General features: G+C 45.2%; 1 protein-coding gene and 1 non-coding gene across 2 annotated transcripts in view; one reads left to right on the top strand and one right to left on the bottom strand.

Annotated features, from left to right (window-relative positions):
- The window catches only part of LOC148143415 (uncharacterized), a 753,683-nt gene that overhangs the window by 241,596 nt on the left and 484,373 nt on the right, over positions 1-27,714 (top strand). The gene's annotated exons all lie outside the window — the stretch shown is intronic.
- trnae-uuc (transfer RNA glutamic acid (anticodon UUC)) lies at positions 18,673-18,744 on the bottom strand. The gene has a single exon. It is a non-coding gene; the product is annotated as a tRNA-Glu (tRNA).

Below are 27,714 nucleotides of genomic sequence, written 5' to 3'. Positions count from 1 at the left end.
ATACTTCAGGAAGCGCTGAACAGGTTAACGTGAATGGTACCGTCCTGAGGAATGTCAGCAATGAAGGGAGATTGGAAAGTTTGGGGCAGCTCTCTTTGGAGAACAGAGCGCTGAAAGCTGGCCTGATTGAAGTTTTCAACGTCATGAGGGTTTTCGACAGAGGCAATAATGCAGTGAAAATGCTCCCAGGCCTGAAAAGATCGAGAACGATTTGCCAGAGATTTAAAGTCATCAGGAAAATAAGTAAAAGTGACATTAGGAAGACCGGTTTCGCAAAGGGAGTGGGGTCAGTAAGTCGCTGTCTGACAGTGACAAAGAGGCAGATTCAATGGACACAAAACGAAATTCGGTGGGCATGTTCAATGCAACAATATGCAGATTTACAGGGAGAAGGCGACAGAATGAGACACTTAATTACATATTGTGTTGAACCAGCAGAGCAAAGGTGGGCTGCATGGCCTCAGTCTGCTCTGTCCCACATTTCATGATTCTCAGTGAAATCAGAATTGGACCAACAGAACGTAGGAAATTTGACAACGGATATATTCTGCCCAACAGGATACTCCATCACAGCAATGAAGGTGTTTTGACGTCATTCTCGAAGGTACATGACACAATGCAGATTCAAAACGGAGTATTCCTTTGAATCACGGAGTAATTTGTTTACAGTTATTCAGTTGAGGTGAGCGGAGTTGCGCATTCGGAGCCACTCCAGTTGATAGGTCGAAGTCGTTTTCTCCTGTGTGATCGTCCCACCAGCACTCCAATTTGCTGTGCTTCCAGTCAGTAGATGCAGATTACTATCCCATTCTGATACACGGGCCACGATGACCCAGCTGTGGAGACAAGCTTGTGAAGGTCTGAGTGCTCTTCTCCTGTTTTCTGTCGGCCTAATATGATCCGAATCATCAAATCTCTCTTCTCCGAGAGTAGGAATAAACTGGTGAAGGTGAAACACATCAGTTCCGGTGTGTCCCATGCGCAGGAGGCCCTGCATTAATTCCCCACGCTGTTTCACACAGCAGGATCCTCTCGGTGAATTACTCTTGGCAAAAAAAATTGATTGAACCAAATCAGTGTCCGCCACTGGATTTTACTGACACCGTTTATAAAATTCAGGCTCACCGTTAATGTGGAGAGGGGCCGTCAGACTGTAGTTTCCGCTCCTTCTGTTGAATAAAGATAATTTTCACTGTGTCCAGTGAGTGGAAAGGATTTGCTGTTGGTGGGAAACATTTCTATCTGAACTCACTGTCACTCTGCTATGACAGAAGGAGCTGGGACCTTCTGATAGATGGAAACACAAAGCTGGCAATTTCTAGATTATGTTGTAAAAATATCGCTATAATGTTATTCACACCGCGCGGTCACCAACTGAATGAAGCGGCTGTGTGTTTAAATCCCGTGATGAACAGTTTGTGTTTTACTTCTCACATTGCGGGGAGCTGAGCATTTACCCAAACAATGGGCACACCACCTCCCTGACACAGTGTTCACAAATCAAACTGACAGCAAAGCTTCACGTGTGATCGAAAGTTTCTGCAAAGAAGATTTGGCTGAAGAGATGTACGGAGTGAAAATGCTCCTTTCTTGATTTGGAATGTAAGAAGTTGATTTAAGCGAGGTTGATGTGATTTGAACAAGCAACCTTCTGACCTGGGGTCAGACGCGCTACCGCTGCGTAACCAGCTCACAGATGCGCCGTGACCTTACTTCATGCTGAAGGGAAGTGATAGCACTACAATGATTTTCCGTTATGAGCAACAACGAAGATCAACAGTTCATGTCTGGTCTGTCTCTCACCCCTCTCTTTCTGTCTCTCAAAAAAAGTTCCAACTCTATCTCAATAAAAATCTGAAAGAATTGCGGATGTTGTATATCAGAAACAAAAACAGGAGTTGCCGGTGACCCTTCCACAGAACTGATGGTGATTGGGAAAATGTCGGTTTATATGCAGGAGATATTGTGGGAGGAAGGCGGAGATCAGGACAGAGCCCAAAGCGAAGGAAGAACTGTTGGACAGAAAAAGGAGTTGATAACGATCTGCGTGGGAGGGTGAATAACTGTTAATGGAGGCTTTTCGTGGCTAAGTAGTGTGGAATGACAGACTATGTGATAACAAGGCTTGGGTGTGTGTGGTAGGGAAGAGGACACTATGGAGTTCAGGCCCTAGAATTATTGAATTCGATATTGGGACCGGAGGGATGTATGGTCCCTAAGTGTCATATTGGGTGCTCTTCGTTCTACTGGTGCTGAGCTTCGCTGGGACAATACAGCAAACCTGAGACAGAGATGTTGGCCAGGGACAGGGTGGGGTGTGGAATTGGAAGGTCAGGGTCTTTTTTGCGGGCAGAACGTAGATGTTCTGCGAAGCAGTCACCCAGTTTATGCTTCGTTTTCCCCAATGTCGATGAGCCCATATTGTGAGCAGCAAATGCAGTAGACTGGGTTGTGGGTAGTGCAAGTAAAGTGCCGCTTCGCCTGGAAGGTAAGTTTGGCCCCTTGTATAGCGAGGAGGGAATAGGTAAATGGACTGGTGTCACACATTCGCCAGTTGCAGGGGTAAATGCCATTGGACTATTGGGGTGGGATTGGGGGTTGGGTTGATGGGAATGAAGGAAGAGTGGACCCAAGGCATAACTCCTGCCCATTTACCTATCTGCCAGATAGGGGAATTTGTTAAGTGTGTACAAGGAAATTGTCTAATTCACAATGAGGATGTACATTGTGACTGACAAACTTGATTGAGTTTTCTGAAGAAGGAGTTTGATTCAGATAAATGCGAGGTGCTGCATGTTGGGAAATCAAATCTTAGCAGAACTTATACACTTAATGGTAAGGTCCTAAGGAGTGTTGTTGAACAAAGAGAGCTTGGAGTGCAGGTATAGCTCCTTGAAAGTGGAGTCACAGGTACATAGGATAGTGAAGAAGGCAAAAACCTAAGGGCCAACAACCCCAATTCTATTAACATTAAAATAGTGATTGAAAATAATATATCAGATCTAAAAGTTGAAGTTCTAAATTGGAGGAAGATTCAGGTATTAGGCAAAATCTTTCAAAAGCTGATTGGCGGCAGATGTTCGCAGGTTAAGGGACTGCTGGAAAATGGGAAGCCTTCAGACATGAGATAACAAGAGTCCAGACACAGTTTATTCCAATTAGGGTGAAAGGAAAGGCTAGTAAGAGTCGGGAATGCTGGATGACTAGAGAAAATGAGATTTTGGTTAAGAAAAAAAAGGAAGCATACGTCAGGTATAGACAGAGGGATCGAGTGAATCCTTAGAGTATATAGGCAGTACGAGCATACTTAAGAGAGAAATCATGAGGGCAAAAAAGGGACATGAGACAGCTTTGGCAAACAGAGTGAAGGAGAATCCAAAGTGTTTTTAAAAATACATTAAGGACAAAAAGGTAATAAGGGAGAGAATATTGCCCCTGAAAGATCAGCAAGGCGGCTTATGTGTGGAGCTGCAGTAGATGGAGGAGATGATGAATAAATATTTTGCATCAGTGTTTACCGTGGAGAAAGGCATGGAAGATATAGACTGTGGTGAAATAGATTGTGACATGTTGGAAAATGTTCACATTACAGAGGAGGAGGTCTTGAAATGCATAAAAATTGATAAATCCACAAGAGCAGATCAGGTGTACCCTCGAACTCTGTGGGAAGCCAGGGAAATCATTGCTCGGCCTCTTACTGAGATATTTGTATCATCGATAGTAACAGGTGAGGTGCCGGAGGACTGGAGGGTGGCTAACGTGGTGCCACTATTTAAGAAAGTGGTAATGAAAAGCCAGGGAACGCAAGACCAGAAAGCCTAATATCCGTGGGAGACAAGTTGTTGGAGAAAATCCTGGGAGATAGGATTACATGCATTTGGAAAAGCAAGAGTGGATTGGTGATAGTCAGCATGGTTTTGCCCGTGGGAAATCATGACTGACAAACTTGATTGAGTTTTCTGAAGAAGGAGTTTATTTCAGATAAATATGAGGTGCTGCATGTTGGGAAAGCAAATCTTAGCAGAACTTATACACTTAATGGTAAGGTCCTAAGGAGTGTTGTTGAACAAAGAGAGCTTGGAGTGCAGGTATAGCTCCTTGAAAGTGGAGTCACAGGTAGATAGGATAGTGAAGAAGGCATTTGGTATGCTTTCGGTTATTGGTCAGAGTATTGAGTACAGGAGTTGGGCGGTTATGTTGCGGCTGTACAGGACATTGGTAAGGCCACTGTTGGAATATTGCGTGCAATTCTGGTCTCCTTCCTATCGGAAAGATGTGAAACTTGAAAGGGTTCAGAAAAGATTTACAAGGATGTTGCCAGGGTTGGAGGAGCTGAGCTACAGGGAGAGGCTGAACAGGCTGGGGCTGTTTTCCCTGGAGCGTCGGAGGCTGAGGGGTGACCTTATAGAGGTTTACATAATTATGAGGGGCATGGATCGGACAAATAGACAAAGGCTTTTCCCTGGGATGGTGGAGTCCAGGACTATAGGGCATAGGTTTAGAGTGAGAGAGGCAAGATATAAAAGGTCTCTGAAGAGCATCTTTTTCACGCAGAGGATGATACGTGTATGGAATGAGCTGCCAGAGGAAGTGGTGGAGGCTGGTACAATTGCAACATTTAAGAAGCATTTGGATGGGTATATGAATAGGAAGGATTTGGAGGAATATGGGCTGGGTGCTGGCAGGTGGGATTAGATTGGGTTGGGATATCAGTTCGGCATGGACGGGTTGGACAGAAGGGTCTTTTTACATGCTCTACATCTCTATGACTCTCAGTAAGAAAGTGGATTGATGAAGGTAGAGCGGTGGACGTGATCTATATTAACTTCAGGAAGGCAGTCAACAAGGTTCCTCATGGGAGACAAGTGAGCAAGGTTTTATCTCATGGAATATAGGGAGAACTAGCCATTTGGATACAGAACTGGCTCGAAGGCAGAAGACAGAGGGTGGTGATGAAGGGTTGCTTATCAGACTGGAGGCCTGTGACCAGTGGTGTGCAATAAGGATCGGTGCTGGGTACACTACTTTTTGTCATTTATACAAATGATTTGGATCTAAACATTGGAGGTATCGTTACCAAGTTTGTAGATGACACCAAAATTGGAGGTGTAGTGGATGCAAAGAAGATTACCTCAGATTACCACGGCATTTTGATCAGATGGGCCAATGAGCTGAGCGGCAGATTGAGGTTAATTTAGATAAATGTGAGGTGCTGCATTTTGGAAAAGCAAATCAGGACAGGTCTTTTACACTTATTGGTAAGGTCCTCAGGTGTGTTGCTGAACAAAGAGACCTTGGGGTGCAGGCTGATAGCTTCTTACAAGTAGAGTCGCATGCAGAAATGACAGTGAAGTAGGCGTTTGTTATGCTTTGCTTTATTGTTCAGAGTATCGAATAAAAGCATTGAGAGCTCATGTTGCCACTGTACAGAACATTGGTCAGGCCACTTTTGGAATATTGCATGTAATTTTGGTTTGCTTCCTATCGGAAAGATGTTGTGAAACTGGAAATGGTTCCAAAATGATTTATAAGGATGTTGCCAGGGTTGGAGGATTTGGCCTAAATGGCCGACTCCTCCTGTTACTATGAATCTGTAACCCTGCATTCCCCATGGGAGGAGGGTTCCCATGGCACAGAGGAGGTTTTCTAGCCTAAAACTAAAGCCATTGCTTTGCTTGAACTCAAACTGCTTGACTTCGAGGAGAGTCGGAGTTTGCAAAGTTTCCTACCCTCCACACGTGCCTCAACTGCAGGGCAGCTGTCCGGCACGCCCTCCATTGTTAACGTCACAACGGGGATGCAGCCCTGTCAGTTTCAGAGTGAAACTCCCTCCCTCTGGGCAACATCTTGGAGCAAAGCAATGTCACCCCCTTTCCATTCCCCATCCTCCCAGAGTGGGACAGCGGGAGGGAGGGGGAGATGGGGTGGATGAAACACTGTTCACTTGTAGCAACTGGAGTGAATCCAGGGAGGGAGCAGAGTCTCCAAAGGTTCTCAGCTACTCTTTTTTCTCTTAAGAGCGTTTTCCTTGTGTATTCCTTCAGTTTGGCAGGTTTACCGTTTGCACCCGAGAAAAGGATTGCTTCTTTCCTCATGTTCACAATTAGAAGGGTAATTTCTTATGGAGCTGAGCAGCATTTAAGGGATGGGGACATTGATATAAAATATAGACGTATGATGCTTCATTTGGTGTATATTTGATATTGTTGGCTGTTGTAAAAGTTTCTTTGCAATTATTATACTCCTTCTAATGTAGTAATGGGGTCACGTCCTTTTTTGTCTTCATTTTTTATTTACTCTGACAGCAGGAAGTCATTCAGTAACTTTACTGGCTTTCTTTTCTCAAGCAGCCTTGTCATTTCATTTTCATATCCTTGACTCAGCTCCATTTCCAGCACCTTTTTAGGCAGTTTATTCCATGCTATTGTCACTGAAATGAAGTTTTCCTCCAAACACACTTAAGGCTATCTGGTTACATAAGTGTTTTCAGGTCTCTGTGTGCTGGGTAATGTGTGATCAGCAGTCATCTGGCAATCAACAGGAATTCTCACCTTTGTTATGTTCATTTAACTGTACTGACCGCGATCACTTATTTTGTGATTTATTTTGCAGGAAGATGTGCAGAAAGAAATCTGAAAGCAAATGATCCATCAACTTCTGACAGAGCCATTTGATTCATTGGGACTTGAATATCAGCAGCCATTCAAATCAAGAAGACATGATTGTTTTTGTTTGCTTGAAAGATTTTGGACACTGGTGCGGCAGGAAGAATACTGAGACACCGAGTGAGGGAGATTCAGTGCGCTGACTGTGAAAAGTGCTTCAAACCATTTACTCAGCTTGGAGGAATCAAAAGCTCACCCCTCACGGTGGGAAAGACGATGTCCCCGTTCTGTTTGTAATTTCAAATCCAAAGCAACACAAGGAAAGCTCCCCCAACGGGAAAACCGTGGAAATGTGGGGACATGTGAAGGGATTCCCTTCCCCATCCGTGCTGGAAACCCACAGATGCATTCACACCGGGGAGAGGCCATTCACCTGCTCAGTGTGCAAGAAGGGGTTCAGTCGGATTTGCCATCTGCAGACGCACGAGTGGGTCCACAAGGGAGAGAAGCCATTTACGTGCCCCATGTGCAGGAGAGGGTTCACTCAGTCAGTTGCACTGCTGACCCACCAGCGGGTCCACACTGGAGAGAGGCCATTCACCTGCTGTAAATGCCAGAAGGGCTTCACCTGCTCCTCCCACCTGCGGAGGCACCAGTGAGTTCACGTGCCATCGCAGGGGGAATTGAACGAGTCATGGCTGAATGCCACTGGGGGCTCCCAGGTTCGAATCCCGCCGCGGCAGATGGCAGAATTGGAATTCAGTGAGTAATCTGGACTTCAGATTCTAAGGATGAAACCAGTTTCAGAGGAAAACACCCCATCTGATTCACTCATGTCCTTTTTAGGGAAGGAACCTGCTGTTGTGGGAAAGGGTTCACTCAGTCGTCCCAGCTGCATGCGTTACCTGGCTGTACCAGGGATCCAGTTCCAAAGCAAAATCTCAGCTGACCAATAATAAAGAGAGTGGGGGTGGGGGGAGTTGGGGGAGTGTGTGCACTTTGAGCTTGAGCTTTTTTTTTAAAAAAACTACTTTTTGTGCGCCTTTTTGCTGGGGAGATCTGAAGCTGAAACGATGTAGAAATTACTTGAACTTACTGCTAGGCTTAAATTCTTGTTGAAAGCCGTGAAATCCAACAGGTTTTTGTTTTAAAGCTGCTCATTGCTTTCAGCTTCCAGCACTAAGTTTCCAATGTCATATCTCAGAAGGAGCAGTGAATGAGTAGCTAATATTGTTAGAAATTGTCAAATTTTCAGTACTGCAGGTTGATTGTTTCATTGGCATTGCAACGTTTATTGGCTTCAGTGGGAGGTGTGGGCTGTATTCACTGGAAACAAAGTTTAAAAATCACACAGACACCAGGGTATAGTTCAACAGGTCTATTTGGAAGCACTGGGTTTCGGAACGCTGCTCCTTCATCAGGTAGCTGCGGAATAGGATCATAAGACACAGAATATATAGCAAAAATTATAGTGCCATGCAACATAAATGATATATTGAAGAAATCTAGATTGCTGTTAAGTCTTTCACCTTTTAAAATCGGTTGCAGATTTCGGTTTGTTAATATGTAAATTCCAGAACTTCTTTTAAGTCACATTCTCCAGGTAACATAATGTTTTATAAAAGGAGGTGACACCTCAGGTCAGACAACACATGAAAGCTGTGAGGTTTTAGTATGTCTGCATCCCAATCTTGAGTCAGACGGGTTCTATTTCCAAATATATAATCCTGCAAATGCAAATTCACCCCAAAGACTGCTGTGTGTAAGTGCATGCATAAGAGAGAGCGTGTGTGTGCTGGGTAAAGTGTGTGTGCTGGGCAAAGTGTGTGTGTGATGGAATATAACATGTGAGAGGGTGTATGCGTGGCCGTGAGTGTGTGGGGTGCATTTGTGTATGTCTAAGAGAGAGCGTGTCTGTCAGGGAGGGTCTGCGCGAGCGTGCCAGTGTGTAAGAGTGTGTGTGTGTGAGAGAGTGTGTGTGTATCGTGCAGCTGGGTCTCCTGTCGTGTGACATGAACCCAAGGTCTCGGCTGAGGCCATCCTCATGTGTTCCAAACTTGCCTATAAGCCTCTGCTCAGCCACTAGAAATGATTTAGCGGTTACACAACACACATTGGAGAGAACAAGGTGAAGGGCTTATGCCGGAAACGTCCATTCTCCTGCTCCTCGGATGCTTCCTGACCTGCTGTGCTTTACCAGCACTGCGCTCTGGACCCTAATCTCCAGCATCTGCAGTCATCACTTTCGCCCTGTAAGCGGCAAATATTCTATTCCTAGTATTTTAAATCTTTTCAAATCTTCCCACTCCCCTCACCCTAAACCTATACCCTCTAGCTTTGGAATACCTCTACCCTGGGGTAAAGACAGAAATGTTGAGCAGCCAGACAAAATCCAAAAAGAATAAAATGCACAGGAACAGGGAAAAGACATTTCAGCAAAAAAAATGGCTTCGGTAATTTTCTCTCGTTTTCGCATTTGGACACTTAAATATTTGTCATGATTTGGAGGTGTCAGTGTTGGGCTGGAGTGTATAAAGTTAATAATCACACAATACCAGGTTGTAGTCCAAAAGACTTGTTCGGAAGCTCTAGCTTTCTCCTCAAGGTCATAAATTCTGTCTTACGATCTTATACTCCACAACTGCCTGACGCAGGAGCAGCAGTCCGACAGCTAGCGCTTTCAAAAAAGTTTGTTGGACTATAACCAGGTGTTGTGTGATTTTTAACTTTAAAATTTGTCATTAACAGCAGCATCGCGACAGAGCATACTGAGCATGCTCCGCGGTGTCAGCAAGCACTGTGCATGTCCGCTGGTGTCAGCAAAGCATTGCGCATACTCCTGGTTGACTGCAGAAATGGCACGTGAGCTCCTTTCCGTGGACCAATGGAGAATCTTGGAGGACCGGAAGGAGTTTGGTCGCCCAGCCAATTAGTCATTGTCGAAATGTGGAAGTTGGACCGTGAGCTCTGAAGCTCCTGCTGTTCCTTTCTCTCTTAATAATATTAATCCTCACCACAAACTGTAACTTCCTTCCTCTGTCTAACATTTGTGAGTACAACTGTCATTTTCTCACCACTTTTTCCATTGTTTTTTTTCATTCTGGGGTTCGATAGTTGACTTGCAACAACTGAAAGGAATGAGTGAATCGAGGGAGGGGGCGGACTGTGGAAAAGTTGATCCAGGTCTGTTTCTCAATTTGCAAACACATGGCAAATGCAGTGCCACAATGTGAAGTTACAGCCTTTGATGTGTAAAAAAAAACAGATATGAGGTGCATTATTTAAATGGTGATATGGTGAGATGTGGTGCAATGAGCACTGCAGATGCTAGAGATCAGAGTTGGAACGAATGGCGCTAAAAAGCACAGTAGTTCAGGCAGCAACTGAGGAGGAGAGTCGACGTTTTGGGCACGAGCTCTTCATCAGGAATGATGTGTGGATGGATAAAGGGGCCTCAGCGTCCTTCGAAACAAGTCAATGCCAGTTGTCAAACGGATGCAGCAAGCATAAGCAAAGCAAGTGATACATGAGCCAGAGGAATTGAGTGCAGAAGTGGGGATGTCTTCTTGCAGTTCTGTCGGTCGTTGAATGTACTCAAGGCTGAGATCATTTGACTTTGAAGAACAAAGAAGTGGATGGTCATGGGGGAAGGCAAGAAAACGGTTGTAAGACCAGTATAGAACAGTTACAGAGTCATACAGCACAGAAACAGACCATTCAGTGCAAGTCATCCATGCTGACTGTGTTCTGAAACTAAACTAGTCTCACCTGCCAGTGATTGGCACATATCCTTCCGAACTTTTCCTATTCATGTGCTTATCCAAATGTCTTTTAAACATTGTAATTGTAACTACATCCATCAGCTCCTCTGGGCATGATTCCACACACGAACCACTATTTGTCTTAAAATAAAATGATGCCCGTCATGTCTTTAAAAAGTATTTCTCCTCTCATCTTCAAAATTTGCTCCCTATTCTTGAAACGTCCACCCTAGGGAAGGTATACGTGCCGTTCACCTCATCTATACCCCTCATGATTTTATAATCCTCTCCAAGGTCACCTCTCAACCTCTGATGCCCCAGTGATAAAAAGTTCCAGCTTATCTACATAGATTCGGGCATATTCATATCCAGCTATGAACTGTTCAGTGCTGGTGCCAGCTGGAAAGACCAAATGACCTATTCCACTCCCAACTCTCACACTCTGTGTGTAGGACAGCAAGAGAACATACGACATTGGTGCAGAAAGTAGGCAATTCAGCCCATCAGGTCTGTTCCACTATTCAATTACGGCTGATACATTTTTCAACCCCATTTTGAAATTTGGGTTTTGGAAAGGCAAATCAAGGCAGAATCTACAGTTTACGGGAATTGTTCAATAAAGATACCTTGGAGTGCAAGTTCATAGTTTCCTCAAAGTGGAGTTGCAGGTAGACAGGATAGCGAAGAAGGTGTTTGGTATGCTTGCCTTCAAAGGTCAGTGCATTTCAGTACAGAAATTGGGAGGTCATGTTGCGGCTGTAAACGACATTCATTAGGCCACTTTTGGAATATTGCGCTCAGTTCTGATTTCGCTGCTACAGGAAAAGTGTTGTGAACCTCTGAAAGGGTTTGGAAAAGATTTACAAGGCTATTGCCAGAGTTAGAGGGTTTGAGCGATTATGGAGAGGCTGAATAGGCTGGAGCTGTTTTCCCTGGAACATTGGAGGCTGAGGAGTGACTTTATAGAAGTTCATAAGGAGCATGGATAGGGTGAATAGCCAAAATCTTTTCCCCAGAGTAGTGGAGTCCAAAACTAGAGGGTGTAGGTCTGAGGTGAGAGGGGAAAGATTTAAAAGGAACCTTATGGGCAACTTTCTCACACAGAGGGTGCTGAGTGTATGGAATGAGCTGCCAGATAATGGTGGAGGCTGGTGTAATTACAGCATTTAAAAAGACGTCTGGTAGTAGGGAGAATTGAGAGGGATATGGGCGAAGTGCTGGCAAATAGGATTGTGTGAATTTAGGATATCTGGTCAGCACAGACAATTTGGACTGAAGGAAAGCAGTGAGTGTCAGAAGGTGTCATTGTGATGACTGGACTTTCAGAACAGCTTTCAAAGATGTTTTATCCTTACTGGGATCATGATGGAATTTGAATTTTTGTTCTCAGAAGACCTAGATCTCTGGGTTAATTAACCATTATCACTAGATCACAATCTTCACTTCAGTGACAACTTTCTGCTGAATATTTTCCTTTATTCGTTCATGGGATGTGGCACTTTATCTCCCAGAAAAAAAAACAAGTGCCATTTCAGAGGGCAGTTACGAGTTAACCACATTACTGTGGAACAAGGGTGACACAATCGCCTCACTGGGTAAGGACTAAAGATTTGCTTCCTTAACAAGATAGGTCCTTATATCAATTGCTAAGATCACCAAAGCAGCGATAAGCTTTATATTCCAGATATACTAATTTATTTCAAAGTGCATCGGGGACATAGCAACATCAATTTGAAACGCCAGATGTTAAATCCAGTAACAATGCAAAAATGCCACCAACTCCGTACAATCTGTAATTTTCCAACACTGACTGGCATGTAGTTGCCAGTTGTACCCTTTTCCCCTTTATTACTTACTATTCAATTCAGCCCATTGAATCAATTCTGCCATTTATTCACATCACGTTTGCTCTGGTAAGCATCAACTCCAATTCACTCCCATAATCCTCAATTCCCTCACTGGTTAAAAAAAATCTGACAGCCTTGAATGTACTTAATGACCCAAGCTCAACAACACTCTGTACTAACATGTTCCACAGATTTACTGCCCTCAGTAACCATTCCTATCTGTCTTCAACATGCAATCCCTCATTTGCAGGTTATTCCCTCTGGTGCTAGACTCACCCACAAAGGCAAACTTTTCCACATCAACCCCGTCAAGTATCCTCAGAATTTTTTATGTGAAAATAAGGTTACCTCTAAATCTTTTAACTTCGCATAAGTACAGGCCCAACCTATTCACTTCTCTTCATATGATATTCTTTTCATCCTGGTCAACCTTCTCTGGACTGCCTCCAAAGCCAGTATATCTTTCCTTAGGTAAATGACCCTCCCAGTGCTGAGTTGCGGGTTGACTGGTGCCTGACATAGGTTCACTATAACCTCCCTACGTTTATACTCTATTTAAAGGCCAACCTCCCATTTGCCTTCCCTTTTATTCACTGAACTTGGCTGAAGAGATGCATGGATATGGGCTTCCAAATCCCTCTATTCAACAGCTTTCTCAATTTAACATTCAACACTTTTCCTCCTGCCAAAGTGCACAACCTCATTTCCCCACATTCTATTCCATCTGCCAAGGGTTTGCTTATTTGCTTAATCTGTCTATATCCCTCTGCAGATATTTCATGTCATTCTTACCACCTGCCTTCCCATCAACCATCTTTTCTGCAATCTTGGTAATAGTGCATTCACTTTACTTATCCAAGGCATTTATATACATTTTGTAAATAATTTTGGCTCCAGCACTGATCCCCGTGGCAGACTACTAGTTACAATTTGCTATCCTGAACATGCCCCTTATCCCAATTGTATCATTGGTTAGCCAATCCTCTGTCCATGCCTCTATTTCATGAGATGTGAATATCATTGGCTCTGCCAACAACCCTTCCCAAACTGTCCTTGAAAAAGTGGTGCTGAGCTGCCTCTTAAATTGCTTCACAATTATGATTTGGTCTGCAATAATGTTCAGGAGCGAATTCCAGGATTTTAATCAATAACAAAGAAGCAATGCGATATATTTCACAGTTGGAATGCTGTGTTCACACTTACCTGCTCTTGGTGGTTGAGGTGGTGGTTGGAAGGTGCTTTTGAAGAGCCACCACTTAATCAAGTCAGACTGATAGATTGTGGCCAGAGATTCTGCTTTTTGACTTTCCTCATCTATCTACATTCTTTCCAGCCACGTTTTTAGTCTCCAACTGCCACAGAATGCCCCCAGTTATAGCTTCGGTCAACTATAATAATATGACGATTCTTGGGTTGATTTTTCACACCTGAGTGCAACATAAATACAGATCATTGTTTCCAGCTTTGGTGGAACAAAAACAGCAAATTGGTGGATAATTACAGTTAGTACAAACAATGCTAGCGATCGATAAAGATTAACCCTGTTCACTTCAATGGCCAAATTACATTTTGAAAACCAAGTACACTCAGACAACATGTCAAAGTGGTGCATAGGAGGAGAAATGGGGCATTGAAGAGGAGTGAAATGATTGCTTTTGGTCACTGCCACCATTATCCGAAAATCAGGTTGAAAGGATTCTTAAAATGTGGGCAAAGAAGTCGAGTGGTATAACACTTCAGGCACCGCAAAGTGTAAGACCACTTTCTAGTGGAAGAAAAGGACATTTCTTATTTCTAGAAGAACGGGGAAACAAACGGGGAATACATCTGAATTGGGAGCTCTTTCTTATTAAGGATGTTCCTTCACCACAGTCTTGGTTTAGAGCATAAGTTCTTCATCAGGAATGAAGTTTGGTCCAAGGGGGCTGAGAGATAATTGGGAAGGAGATAGGGATGAAGGGGAGGTAGCTGTGAATGAAATAGGTCGATGGAGGTGGGGAGAGATCAGGAGAGGTAAGACAGGAGGGTGGAGCGAATAGGTGGGAAGCAAGATAAAAAGGTAGGACAGATCAAGAGGCCAATGCCGAGTTGGAAGGTTGGATCTGGGACAAGGCGCGTGGTGTGGGGAAATATGGAAGGTGATGAAATCAACATTGATCCCATGTAGTTGAGGGGTCCCATGGCGGAAGATGAAGTGTTCTTCCTACAAGCGTCATTTCGCTAGATCTTGTAGGGGATGCGGTCCAGGACTTGCATGCCGTTGACGGACTGGGAGGGGGAGTTAAAGTATTCAGCAACAGGGCGGTGGGGTCGTTTATTTTTGGAGTCCTAGAGCTGCTCCCTGAAATGTTCTGCAAGTTGGCATCCAGTCTCCCCAATGTGGCAGAACAATGGACATATAAATAAGTCTTATAAACAAATTGTATAAATTTTAGCATGCCAGAGTTATTATCTTCAATTAAGTTGAAGAAAATTTTAATTAAATTGGGTGACTGCATGAAACGGTTTGTTGGTCTGGCTCAATTCATCCCCTTCAAATGAGACAATGCCATTGATTGCGGTGAACTGCTCTTTTTGCTATAAAATCACAACTTATTGATTTATTTTCACAACTTACTGGTATTCACACCTACACATTCAATGTCATCTTCTGACATCAGAAATGAATTTACACCATTCATTTTGACTTACAATATTCGAACAAATAATTTACTAGCACACAGTGCATACAAAGTCTGATTAATATGAAGTTAAATTTGACCAAAGAAATATAAAATCAAGATGGGAGATAACAAATGGGGGAAGGGCAGAAGGCAAGAAATGCAGCATCATCGAAGGTGCTCCTTCAGGGAGTATATTTTACGAACTACAACTGCTAAATATAAACAAACACTCTGACATGATCCTCCGGTTTTAACGGGGAGAAAGTGAGGTCTGCAGATCACATTTCCAACTCCCCTCCTCCAAGTCCCTCCTCCCTACCTTTTATCTTCTCCTGCTGAACACTCTCTGCTCATTCCTGAAGAAGGGCCTGTGCCCGAAACGTCGAATCTCCTGTTCCCTGGATGCTGCCTGACCTGCTGTGCTGTTCCAGCAATAAAGTTTCCACCGGTTTTAACGTAAACCATATCCCCATACAGTAGATACGATTTAAATAAGTTAATAGATACAAACCTTGAGCAAATTCAGCCTCCAGCTGGTCCCCCGGCTTCTTTGAGCTCGGACCTTCCTCCAGCTCTAGGGGGTTGTTGAGCTCCTGGGCTCCAGCTGCCACTGCCACTCCTCCACTGAAGAAGCTTTGGGAAGCAGATGCAAAGGCAAGATACAGAACACAGCACCTTTGCCAAGGAAAGCAGCTTATGGAGACATTGAGCAATAGCATCACATGGTTTTGACCCATCGACCTCTGGGTTATGTGCCCAGCACACTCACGCAGCACTACTCTACTTCTGTGCTCCCAGAAGCTGGATTGTGGATCAGTTTAAAGTAGATCCTAGATCTCTGATAACATCGCTGCACAAGGCAGTGAAGAAAGGTTTAGGCACACTGACCTTCATCAGTTAGGGAATTGAGTATAGATGTTGGGAAGTTATAGTGTAGTTATACAGGACGTTGATGAGGCTGCACCTGGAATATTGTGATCAGTTTTGGTCCCCATGGTGTTCTGACTTCTGACTTCTTCAACTCTGGGTTTGTGTTGAACTTGATGGGATACTTTGTCCAACTCAGCATGTTTAAACAGTATCGCTCGGAGGGATTCATTTGAAACATTTGAGGAGGTGAGCTCAACAAGATTGAACTATTCAAAGTTACTTGGACTCTAATTTAAACTTACATCAGGACCAGTAGTCAGAGACACGTACAGCATGTAAACAGACCCTTCGGTGCAACTTGTCCATGCTGACCTGAAATCCTAAATTAATACTAGTGGCTCATTGTGCAACCTCACAGCGCAGGGGACCCAGGTTTAATTCCAGCCTTGGGTGGCTGTCTGTGAGGAGTTTGCATATTCTCCCAGTGTCTGCATGGGTTTTCTCTGGGTGGTCCTCTTTTCTACCATAAACCAAAGATTAGATTAGATTACTTACAGTGTGGAAACAGGCCCTTCGGCCCAACAAGTCCACACCGACCCGCCGAAGCGAAACCCACCCATACCCCTACATCTACCCCTTTAACCTAACACTACGGGCAATTTAGCATGGCCAATTCACCTGAACCGCGCATCTTTGGACTGTGGGAGGAAACCGGAGCACCCGGAGGAAACCCACGCAGACACGGGGAGAATGTGCAAACTCCACACAGTCAGTCGCCTGAGTCGGGAATTGAACCCGGGTCTACAGGCGCTGTGAGGCAGCAGTGCGAACCACTGGGCCACCGTGCCGCCCACCAAGATGTGCAGGTCATGTGGATTGGCCATGCTTAATTGCCCATAGAGTTAGGTACATTAGTCAGAGGGAAATGGGTCTGGGTGCATTACTCTTCGGAGGGTCGGTGTAGGCTTGTTGGGACAAATGGCCTGTTTCCACACTGATGCTAATCGCATCTGCAATTTTTTTGACTCTAACGAATGGCAGAGTAGACTCGATGGGCCGAATGGCCTAACTTCTGCTCCGATGATCTTGCGGTCTTAGGTCTCTCTGGATCATTTCATTGCCAATGTGCAGTCCCGGGCCCAATGAGCAGCAGTGTCCTCTGAAAGCAAAGCTCATAGGATCGTAGAACTCCCACAGTGTGGAAACAGTCCTTCAGCCCAACACATCTGCACTGATCCTCCGAAGAGTAACCCAGTCAGATCTATTTTCCTACCCTCCACAAATTGAACACAGACCCCCAAGGTGGAATTGATCCTGGGTTTCTGGTGCCATGAGGCAACAGTGCTAAGCACTGAGTCACCGTGACGCCCATGAGCCACCGTGGGGTTGTGGTTATGGGGGGTGGGAGAGGCAATTGCAGTCCAGCAGAAAACAAAAACACCTCACCTACTCTCCCACTGCACCCACTGTCAGAACTGGCAGGAGGTTCAGTCCATTGGGTGACCCAAGGCAGAACACCGGTGGGATCTGATTGCTGGGAGCGTTGGTGCCCCCGCTGGTGCTTCCGCAAGTTGCAGGAAAACATGAACCACTTCCCACACTCGGGCCAGCTGAAGGGCCTCTCCCCTCTGTGGACACACTGATGCTTCAGCAAGGCGAAGGAGCAGGTAAAGCCCTTCCCGCACTCGGGGCAGGAAAATGGCTTCTCCCCAGTGTTGACTGATTGGTGGCTTAGCAGGGCTGAGGAACTGCTGAAGGCATTCCTTCACTTAGGGCAACTGAACGACCTCTCCTCCATGTGGACCCACCAGTGGGGCAGCAGGCCAGAGGAAAGAGCAAATCCCTTCCTGGACTCGGGACAGAAGAACGGCCTCTCCTCGGTGTGGACCCACTGGTGTCTCAGCAGGTGGGAAGAACTGCTGAAAACCATCTCGCACTCAGGGCAGGAGGATAGCCGTTCCAGGTGTGGACCAACTGGTCCGTCAGCAGGGCAGAGGAATCACTAAAGGCCTTCCCGCACTCAGGTCAGCAGAAGGGCCTCTATCTTCTGTGGATCCATTGGTGCTTCAGAACCCTTTCAAATTTCACAATATCCTTCTGATAGGAGGGAGACCAGAATTGCACACAATATTCCAAAAGTATTCCACAATATTCCAATGTCCTGTACAGCCACAAAATAACTTCCCAACTACAACACTCAGTCAGAGGATTGGGAAAGTTTTCAAAACCCTCAAAATAACATCGGAAAGAATGGAGGGACAAACCGAATTATTGAGAGTCAGCTTGGAAGCATCACTGAGAAATCGGCGGACTGGGTTTATTGGGTACCCGTTCTCCTTAAATACACTATATACGTATTTCTCTTGTGCTCTTCGTAGTTTCTCTGTGCTGCAGTGTGTAGTGGCTCGTTGAAATAATGTCCTGATGTCCTGAGGAACCAAAGACACAAACACAGCACCAACTTCATCAGCAAAGATAGCACTGTCAAGCTCGTGGAACTGTGTCTTACCATCCACTTCATATTCAGTAACAAGCCCTACAAACAGATCAACGAAATACGCATGAAACACTTCTGTCATCAAAAAAATGAAACAAATTAGAGGAAAGCTGCAACACCATCAACAATATCCTTACTGGCATAAAATCCACAAAAGAGGAGAACAACAACAAAGTGCCAATTCTAGATGTCACAGTAGAGCGAACAGTCAATGGTAAATTCAAAACAGCGTCTTCAGGAAAACAACTCACGCAAACCAATTACTGAGCTACAGAAGTAATTATCCCCACACATACAAACAAATCTGAATCAGGACATTATTTCAACGAGCCACGATACACTGCAGCACCCAGTGACAACGAAGACCAATACGTAACTGTGCAGCGCACTTAAGGAGAATGGGTAGCCAAAATACGCGGTGAAAACTGTTTCCCTGACCGGGAATCGAACCCGGGCCGCGGTGGTGAAAGCGCCGAATCCTAACCACTAGACCATCAGGGAGATGGTGAAGCACTTTGACAGGTCAACTGAAAATTGCTTCCCTGCCCGGAAATCGAAACCGAGCCAGGGGAGTACGAAGGCTTCCACCAATGTCATTTCTTGTATCCATTTCTCCCGATGCGGTCTCCTCTACATTGGGGAGACTGGAGACACCTCGCAGAATCAAGTCACAGCGTTTGAAGGAACATCTCCAGGACACCCGCAACAATCAACCCATCGTCCTATGGCCCAACATTTCAACACCCCACTCACTCTGCCGAGGACATGAAGGTCCTGGGCCTCCTCCATCGCCGCTCACTCCCCACCCGATGCCTGGAGGTAGAATGCCCCAACTTCCGTCTCGGATATATTCAACCCAAGAACATCAATGTGGACTTCACCAGTTTCCTCATTTCCCCTCCCCCCACCTTACCTCGGTTCCAACCTTCCAGCTCAGCGCTGTCCTCATGACCTGACCTACCTGCCAATCTCCCTTCCCACCTATCCGCTCCATCCTCCTCTCTGACCTGTCACCTCTGTCCCCACTCCCATTCACCTATTTGAAATGCAGCTCACAGCTTCCTCTTTGCTACCTTCGGCCCAGCACCCCCCAATTTATCTCGCCAACCCTGGAAGCGTCCTGCCTCTATTCCTGATGAAGGGCTTTTGCCCGAAACGGCGATTTTCCTGCTCCTCGCAAGCTGTCTGATCTGCTGTGCTTTTCCAGCACCACTCTGATCTAAACTCTGGTTTCCAGCATCTGCAGTACTCACTTTTGACGAACCAATAAACCCAGTCTGCAGATTTCTCATCAACAAATTGACACAAGCAGGCTCAACGTCTGCAGAAACTCTAGCCGCATTACTTTACATTAAAGACGTCTGTGAAATGATGTCCAGACAACTCAACCCTCTCAGCATCATGGTAGCCCACAAACCTACCAACACACTTGAACAGCGGCTAATGAACCTGAAATATCCGATACAAACAACCACCAAACGAATGTTATTTACAAAATACCATACAAGGAAATATATACATGAACTCTGCCCCACAGTTCTCTGTGGCAAGAAATGCTGGGATGAGATAAGGAATATTTTTTCAGCCAAAACGAATCGGCACTGACTGGACAGCCATTTAAAATCAACGCTGTCAGCCCAGGATGGAAAACCAGAAGGGATGAACAGCTTTCATATTTCCTGAAGATTTACAAAGCTGGGACTGGGTTTTGGTGTTTGTTCCCTGTCCACTCCCAGGAGCTGCAGTGGTTGGGGCGGTGAGTTGGGGAAAGTGAAATGTGCCCGTGAGCAGCGTGTGGGGCTATTTCAGCTTCCCCTCCTCCGACAGCGCTGTGACTTGTCTCTGATGTTCTCAGGGACACTTCTTGACGCGAGACAGTGAAAAGAGTCTCGTTCCTGCAGATCACGAATTCAAACCTTATGCCGGCTTCAGGACAATGAGAAAGATTAATTGGGATGTGTGAAGAAGCTGTGAGCTGCATTTCAAACAGGTAGGTGGAGTCAGATGCGTCATCCATTGCGGCCCGGCCCAGTGCGGACCTGACGCCGCCATGCTGCAGAGCTCTGACGTTAACACGGACATGCGCAGCAATGGGAACATTCACAAGGTGAACAGCCAAAGGTAATCACTGTCACTGCTTCCCTTCCATAGTCCCAACTTTGTGAAGAGTATCTTTCACTGGCAAATAAAACACATTAATCCTCAGGTGCCTGCTTCATTTCGATCACGACTTCACGCCCCTCACTCTTCTAGTCTCATTTCCAAACTCTTGGCTCACAGCCTCAAAAGCAGCTCTGTGGGTATCTGCTTGTTCCACCCTGACAGGCAGTGGGTTGCAGATTCCCGATCAGTCCCAATGTGATTGAAATATTTCAACTCTTCCACTGATTTGCATCTTTACAAAACCATGGAGCAATCTCCCTTTCCTTTTGACGACAGTTCTCAACTGCAGTTGGCAGGGTTCACACCTGCGTGGGGAAACCGCAGTGGATTTCATGTCCATCGCATTCGCTACTCGGTCCACGAATACAGAACCACACTGACAGCTTCATTTCCCAGGTCTCTCTGCTTGTGGAGCTGAGAAAGAGTGAATCATTGCAGAGTTTGTTTGAATCCAATCACTTCACAGGTTTCGAAAGGGTTAAATATCTGCAAATGGCGAGTCTGGGAATTTCATCCCGAAAGATGAAACGGACGTTCAGTTAGAAACAAAACCAGAAATTGCAGGAGCAACTCAGCAGGTCAGGCAGCATCTGTGGAAAGAGAATCAGGGACAACATTTCAGAAATTTTTTTTCCCTCATCCAGGTCCAGCCAAACCTGCTGAGTTTCTCCAGCAGTTTCGCTTTCTGTCTCGGACTCTCAGCATCCGCAGTCCTTCACGTTAGAAATTCAATCAATTCAGAAGCCCCTTAGTGCTTCCTCAGTGAATAAGATTTCCGGTTGGGAAACATTTTCCTGACACCATGAAAAACGCGCATCTTTGCAGCCAAGAAAGCGGTAGAAGCGAGTACACAAAAACGCACCGGCCGTGGGTGGTTTCGAAACACCAACCTTCGGGGGAACAGCCGAACGCGCTGGTCAATTGCGCTACAGCCACAGGCCCGGGTGCCGCTCGCACAGTCACTTTGAGGGCGCTACTATTCAACTAATAATTCAACCTTCCCCGCCCAGAATTACCATTGTCTTCTCTCAGTTTTACTTTTCCATGATAAAGCCTTGGACATTCATTGTGGAGACATGGGGACAGTCTGATCCCACCATCTGCAGGCACATCCATGTCACGAGGAATTAGCTCTTCTACACTGGGGCCATCGCCCTCCGAGCCTTTCAGTGCTTTGCCTCTTTCCGAATTTTCTCATTGGCCCCGACCCGAGAAGGGGTTTGAATTCCTGATGTACAGAGAATTCTTTCAATGTCTCGGGTCAGTTCATGTCCGGAGAATATCAGAGTCAATCTCCATGGCCTCTTAAACAAGGGGAAGGTGTCTGGACTGTCTCTGCTCAGTCGGACAGTTCATCCTTCATTCTCCTCTAATTCCACTTCCCAAAGAGTTTCTAAAGATTCACAAAGCTGGAGACTGGGATTTCTGTTTTACTTCCTGAAAATTATTCCACCTGCTGACTGGCAATATTTTGCCAAAACCTCTTCCCCATTGTAACATTTGGATCATATCCAGGGATGAGCAATTTCCATTTTGTGGAGACATTCCCAAGTTTGGGAATGTTCTCTTTGGAGCAAAGAAGGTTAACTGGAGATTTCCAGGGGCTGTTGGCAATGATGGGAGAAGACATGGTGGGAATGGACAGGTTAATGATCAGAAGAACCTATTGCCACTGGCTAGGGCCAGTTACCAGAGGACAGGGATTGAAGTTCTTTAATGGAAAGCAGCATTTGTGTAGAACAAACACAGCGAATACTGCAGAAAGCCAACGGGTCGAGCAGCATCTGTGGAAAGGTAAACAGAACCGACGTTTTGAGTGGTGCTACAGTTTTTGTTCAGAACTCAGTGTTTTGCCTCTTCCCGAAGTTGGTCCAGGTCTGTGTCTCAATTGGCAAACACACGGCAAGTGCAGTGACGCAATATGAAGTTATGGCCTTTGCTGTTTAAAAGAAAACAGTGCATTGTTTAAATGGTGATATATTGGAATGTGGAGAAAGTGAGGACTCGCGGTGAAAGTCGAAAGATGTGGCACTGGAAAAGCACAACAGGTCAGGCAGCATCTGAGGAGCAGGACAGTGAACGTTTCGGGCACAAGCCCTTCATCGGGAATGATGTATGGATGTACAAAGGGGTCGCAGAGACCCTCCACTCCAGTCAATGCCAGTTGTCGGGCAGATGCAGAAGGCAATGAGCGAGGCAAGTGGTATATTACGAAGAGGAATTTAGTTCAGAAGTGCGGTCATTGAACATATTCAAGGCTAAGTTCATCTGAGTTTTGATCAACAAAGAAGTGGATGGTTATGGGGGGAGGTAAGAAAATGGTTTTAAGACCAGTACAGGTCAGTCACAGAGTCAGACAGCACTAACAGACCCTTCATCCAACTAGTCCATGCTGAGTATGTTCTCAAACGAAACTCGTCCCACCTACCAGTGTTTGGCCCATCAAACTTCGAACCTTTCATATTCATGTACTTTTCCAAATGTCTTTTAAACGTTGTAACTGTACGTGTATAAAATCATGAGGGGCATGGATAGGATAAATAGACAAAGTCTTTTCCTGGGGTGGGGGAGACCAGAACGAGAGGGCATGGGTTTAGCGTTAGAGGGGAAAGATACAAAAGAGATCTAAGGGGCACCTTTTCCACGCAGAGGATGATACGTTTATTGAATGAACTGCCAGAGGAAGTGGTGAAGTCTAGTACGATTGCAACATTTAAAAGGCATTTGGTTAGGTATATGAATAGGAAGGGTTTGGAGGGATATGGGGACGTGTGCTGTCAGGTGGGACTAGATTGGGTTGGGATAGTTGGTCGGCATGGACAGGTTTGACCAAACAGTCTGTTTCTGTGCTATACATCTCTATGACTCTATGACTTCCTCTGGACATTCATTCTGCACTCAGAACACACTCTTAAAAACAATCCTTGTCCTGTCTTTATAAAATCTTTCTCTATTCACCTCAAACTATTTGCTCCCAGATCCTGAAACTCCCAGCTGTGGGAAAGGACACCTGTTGTTCACCTCATCCTTATCCCTCATGATTTTATAATCCTCTCAATCTCCTATGTTCCAGTGAGAAAAGTTCCAGCCTATCCACCCTAGATGTCGGTATATTCATATCCAGTTATGAAGTGTTCAATGCTGGTGCAGGCTGGAAAGATCAAGTGGTCTACTCCTGCTCCCAATTTATCCTGGCTGTTACGTTTCTCAGCCCCATTCTCCCGTTTTTTCACGTCAACTCTCAACCCTTGATACTCTATCTCAGTGATAAACATAGACAATGACCTGGCCTCCACAGCATTCTGTGACAATGAATTCCATAGATTCACCACTCTCTGGCTAAAGAAATTTCTCCTAATCTCCATTCTCCCTTTTTGCTGAGGCTATGCCCATGGGTATTAGTCTCTCCTCCCAATGTCCACTCTGTCCAGGCTGTTCAATATTCTGTACGTTTCGGTTAGATTCCCCTTGAATGTGGGCCTGTTAATCAGCATGAACCAAACCCTTCAGGATGAGGACAGCCGGGATTAGGTTCAACAAAATGATAATGGAGGGAGAGTGTGTGGGATGGAGATTTTCAGCTTTTAGGGAATAAGATAGGAAAGAAAGTTTAATAAAATTTACAATTGATCAGATGAGCCGATGGGCCAAGGAGAAGTGGATGGAGTTTAATTTAGACAAATATGAGCTGTTGCATTTTGATGAGGCAAATCAGGGCAGGACCTATGTGGTTAATGGTAAATTAATGCAATTCTGTGCTCAAGGAAGCAGTAGAGGCAGCTTCATTAAGATACTGTTGGATGGGTTTTTTGCGTGGTCGGGGAATTAAGGGTAGTTGGGATAATGAAATTAGGAGGAGCTGAGATAATTGATAGATCAGCCATGATTTTAATGAATGACGGAGCAGGATCGATGGGCCAAATGGCCTACTCCTTCTATTACTTTGAAACTATAACCCTGAGTTTCCCATGGCTAACCCACCTAACCTGCACATCCCTGTACACTGGGCAATTAAGCATAGCCAATCCAAATCAAGGCCAGTGAGCAATGTAGTGATGTGGAAAACAAATTCCAGAGAATGATAGAAAGGGACAAGGAGAATAAATGTACTAGCAATCAAAACTGGATTCTAACCATCACAAAAAATAAAACTAAAAGCTCAGTATGTGAATGTGTGCTGCATTGTAACAAAAGCGAATTAATTGACTGCACACGTTGAAGAGAATAATTCTGATCTGAGACTCCTTACAGGCATATAGCTTCAGAATGACAAGGATTGGATCCGGAATATCGAGGGGATATGTGGCATTCAAGTCGAATGAGAGGCTCAGTAAAGGTAGAGGGTGGGCACTGCTAATCAAAGCACTGATAACATGGTAGTCTGTTGTCAGCTCTGATTTTAGGTCCTGATTTTTCTGTCCTCTGGTCTCCCTATTCCCACAGAGCTAGATGTTGTCTGTTCTCAGCTCTGCTCAATTTCTGCTGAAGCTTTGACCCCCTTTTACACCTTCTGGAGCAATAAAATATTCTGAGCCTCCTGGAAATGACACCTTATCTATACCCCTCCTGATTTAAAAAATCTCTATAAAGGTATCTGTCAACTTGCTAGGCTCCGTTGGAAAAATGTCCCAGCTTCTTCTTAACTCAAACCCTCCATTCCCATCAGTACGCTGGTAAAGTAGGGAATAGGGAATTGTATCAAATCACATAAATGTACTGTCTGAAACAATCTGGCTGTCTTCTTGCCTGAGATATTGAGAGTCCCTGGTGTCAGTAATTACGAATGCAATTATTTAGGTCACAGAATTGAACAATCATTTTGAAACAAAGGGGTCTACTCTGATAAGGAGGTAGTGGTCATTTCTAGGGTAACTGAACAGTTTGTAGATCAGGGAGATGAAGTTCCAGACACTTGGGAAGGGCAAGAAATGACTGTGATAAATAAGACAAAGAACTGTGGATGATGGAAATCTGAAACAAAAACTGAGAACACTGGAAAAACTCAGCAGGACTGGAAGCATATATGGAGAGAAAGCAGAGTTAAAGTTTCGAGTCCAACAAGTCCTCTTCAGGATTCTGAAATAGTTTGTGAGAACCCCTTAAGACTACTGCTCCGCTGTAAGACCATAATACACAGGAGCAGGATGAGACCATCTGGCCCATCGAGTCTGCTCCACCAGTCGATCATGGCTGATATGTTTCTCCATCCCATTCTGCTGCCCTCTCCTCATAACCCTTGACCCCTTACTAATCAATAACCTATCTCTGTCTTAAATCCCCTCAATGACTTGGCATCCTCAACCCTGCTCCTAGTGGAAACATCATCTCCACATCCACACTATCCAGTCATCGTGTAGCACAGCGCTGACTGACCCACTGTGATCTGCAGCATTTGTTGTTTTCAGGAAGGATTCCAGCATCTACAACAGCACGCTTCTAAATTTTGGACCCAGTTGGTTCGCTCTCCCTGGATCCCGTGAGATTTAACCTGACTCAACAATCCACTGTGCGGTACAATTAACAAAGTTCCCAATCCCCAACTCTTTTTGCATACGTAAGTAGCACGATGGATCAGTGGTGAGCACTGCTGCCTTACCGCACCAAGGACCCGTGTTCGATTCCAGCCTTGGGGCGACTGTCTGTGTGGAGTTTGCACATTCTCCCTGCCGTGGCTGCGTGGGTTTCCTCCGGTGGCTCTGGTTTCTTCCAAAATCTAACGATGTGCAGTTTCGGGAGAAGTGGCCATATTGAATGGGCCCAGAGTGTGCAGTAAGTGTACTGTAATGGGATAGGGGAAAGTGTCTGCAAGGGTGACACTTTGGATGGTCGGTGTGGACTTGTTGGGCTGAATGGCGTGTTTCCACATTGAAGGAATTCTACGTGGCAATCCCCCAACTCCAGAGTCTCAGCACTCTTGGCTTTTCCCATGGACAGTGTTGGGGAGGGAAACAATGTTTTACACGGGAGGAAGGTTCAGTGAGTGTGAAGCTAAAAGTAAACGCAGTGCATTACATGAGCTGTTTTCCCCGGTATACCAGAGGCTGAGGGGTGACCTTACAGACGTTTATAGAGTAATGCGAGGCATGGATAGGGTAAATAGACAAGGTCATTTCCAGGGATGGGAGAAGTCCAGAACAAGAGGGTAATATGTTTGGGGTGAGGGAGACAAGTGTAAGGCATGATCTGCCGGAGGAAGTAGTCGATGTAGGTCCAATTATAACATTTAAAAGGCATCTGGATGGGTATATGAATAGGAAGAGGTCAGAGGAATATGGGCCAAGTGCTGGTAAATGAGACGAGATTAATTTAGACTATCTGGTCGGCACGGATGAGTTGGACTGAAGGACCTGTTTTTGTGCTGTGTATCTCTATGACTTTGGCTTGCCCGTAACGTTTGCCATGCCTGTATGTTCAGTTTCTGGCTGGTGTCGGTGCCAATGCCTTGTTATCTCATTTCCTCCGCCTCCCGAGATGTTAACCATTTCGTGTCTGGTTGTTTCTCAAGGAGCTGCATTGAAGGTTCATCCTGAATTGACACTTTCTTTTGCTTCCCAAAATCAGACTTACTCACTGCCTCATATCGTGAAAGATACTAACTTTCAGGTGGAGGTATCCAAAATTCAGAGGTGTCTGTCTTGACGTTTTTACTTTTCGGTCTCTGAAAGATCCTGAATCAGTCCCATCGGGAGAATTAGCTTGAACGGAGTGAGAATAGAGGGGTGAGAGGGGGTGGGATGGTGCTTTAAATTTTGTGGAAAAAGAAAAGAATGTTCTGCAGAAAGTAGAATTGCTTGTTTGGAATTTCTAACCTGGACTGACAGTGATGATTTTTGTAATCTCTTTTTACAGATTATTTGAAGATCTGAAGACGCAAGTTTCAATATCAATAGCTGAAGGGCTTTGCCTGAAACATTGACTCGACTGCTCCTCAGATGCTGCCTGATCTGCTGTGATTTTCAGGCATTGCACTTTGATTCTGACTCTCCAGCATTTGCTGTCCTCAATTTCACGTCAATGTCTGACAGTCACTGAATCCGTCGGGACTATAACAATTTTCGACCATGATTCTGTGAGAAGGAACCAAGCTTTTTGGTTCCTTTTTCAGTACGTTTTCAGCATCAGTGAGACTGGAAGAGAGACCCTACTGTTGCAGCACTCTGATTGTGGAGCCAGAAACGTTATACAGACTGGGAAGAGGAATTCACGGCAGAGAGGTACTGTACACGTGTTTGTGTGCAGGTGAAGCTTCAGTCATGAAGAAACCCAAGGAATCCCGTCCCGTGGCGAAACCGTGGAAGTGTGGCGACT

This window comes from Chiloscyllium plagiosum, unplaced genomic scaffold (genome assembly GCF_037043375.1).
Source record: "Chiloscyllium plagiosum isolate Xiang-an unplaced genomic scaffold, Cpla_swu_hap1 HiC_scaffold_27, whole genome shotgun sequence".
NCBI classification, from domain to species: domain Eukaryota; kingdom Metazoa; phylum Chordata; class Chondrichthyes; order Orectolobiformes; family Hemiscylliidae; genus Chiloscyllium; species Chiloscyllium plagiosum.
This window is presented reverse-complemented; position numbering and strand designations above follow the sequence as displayed.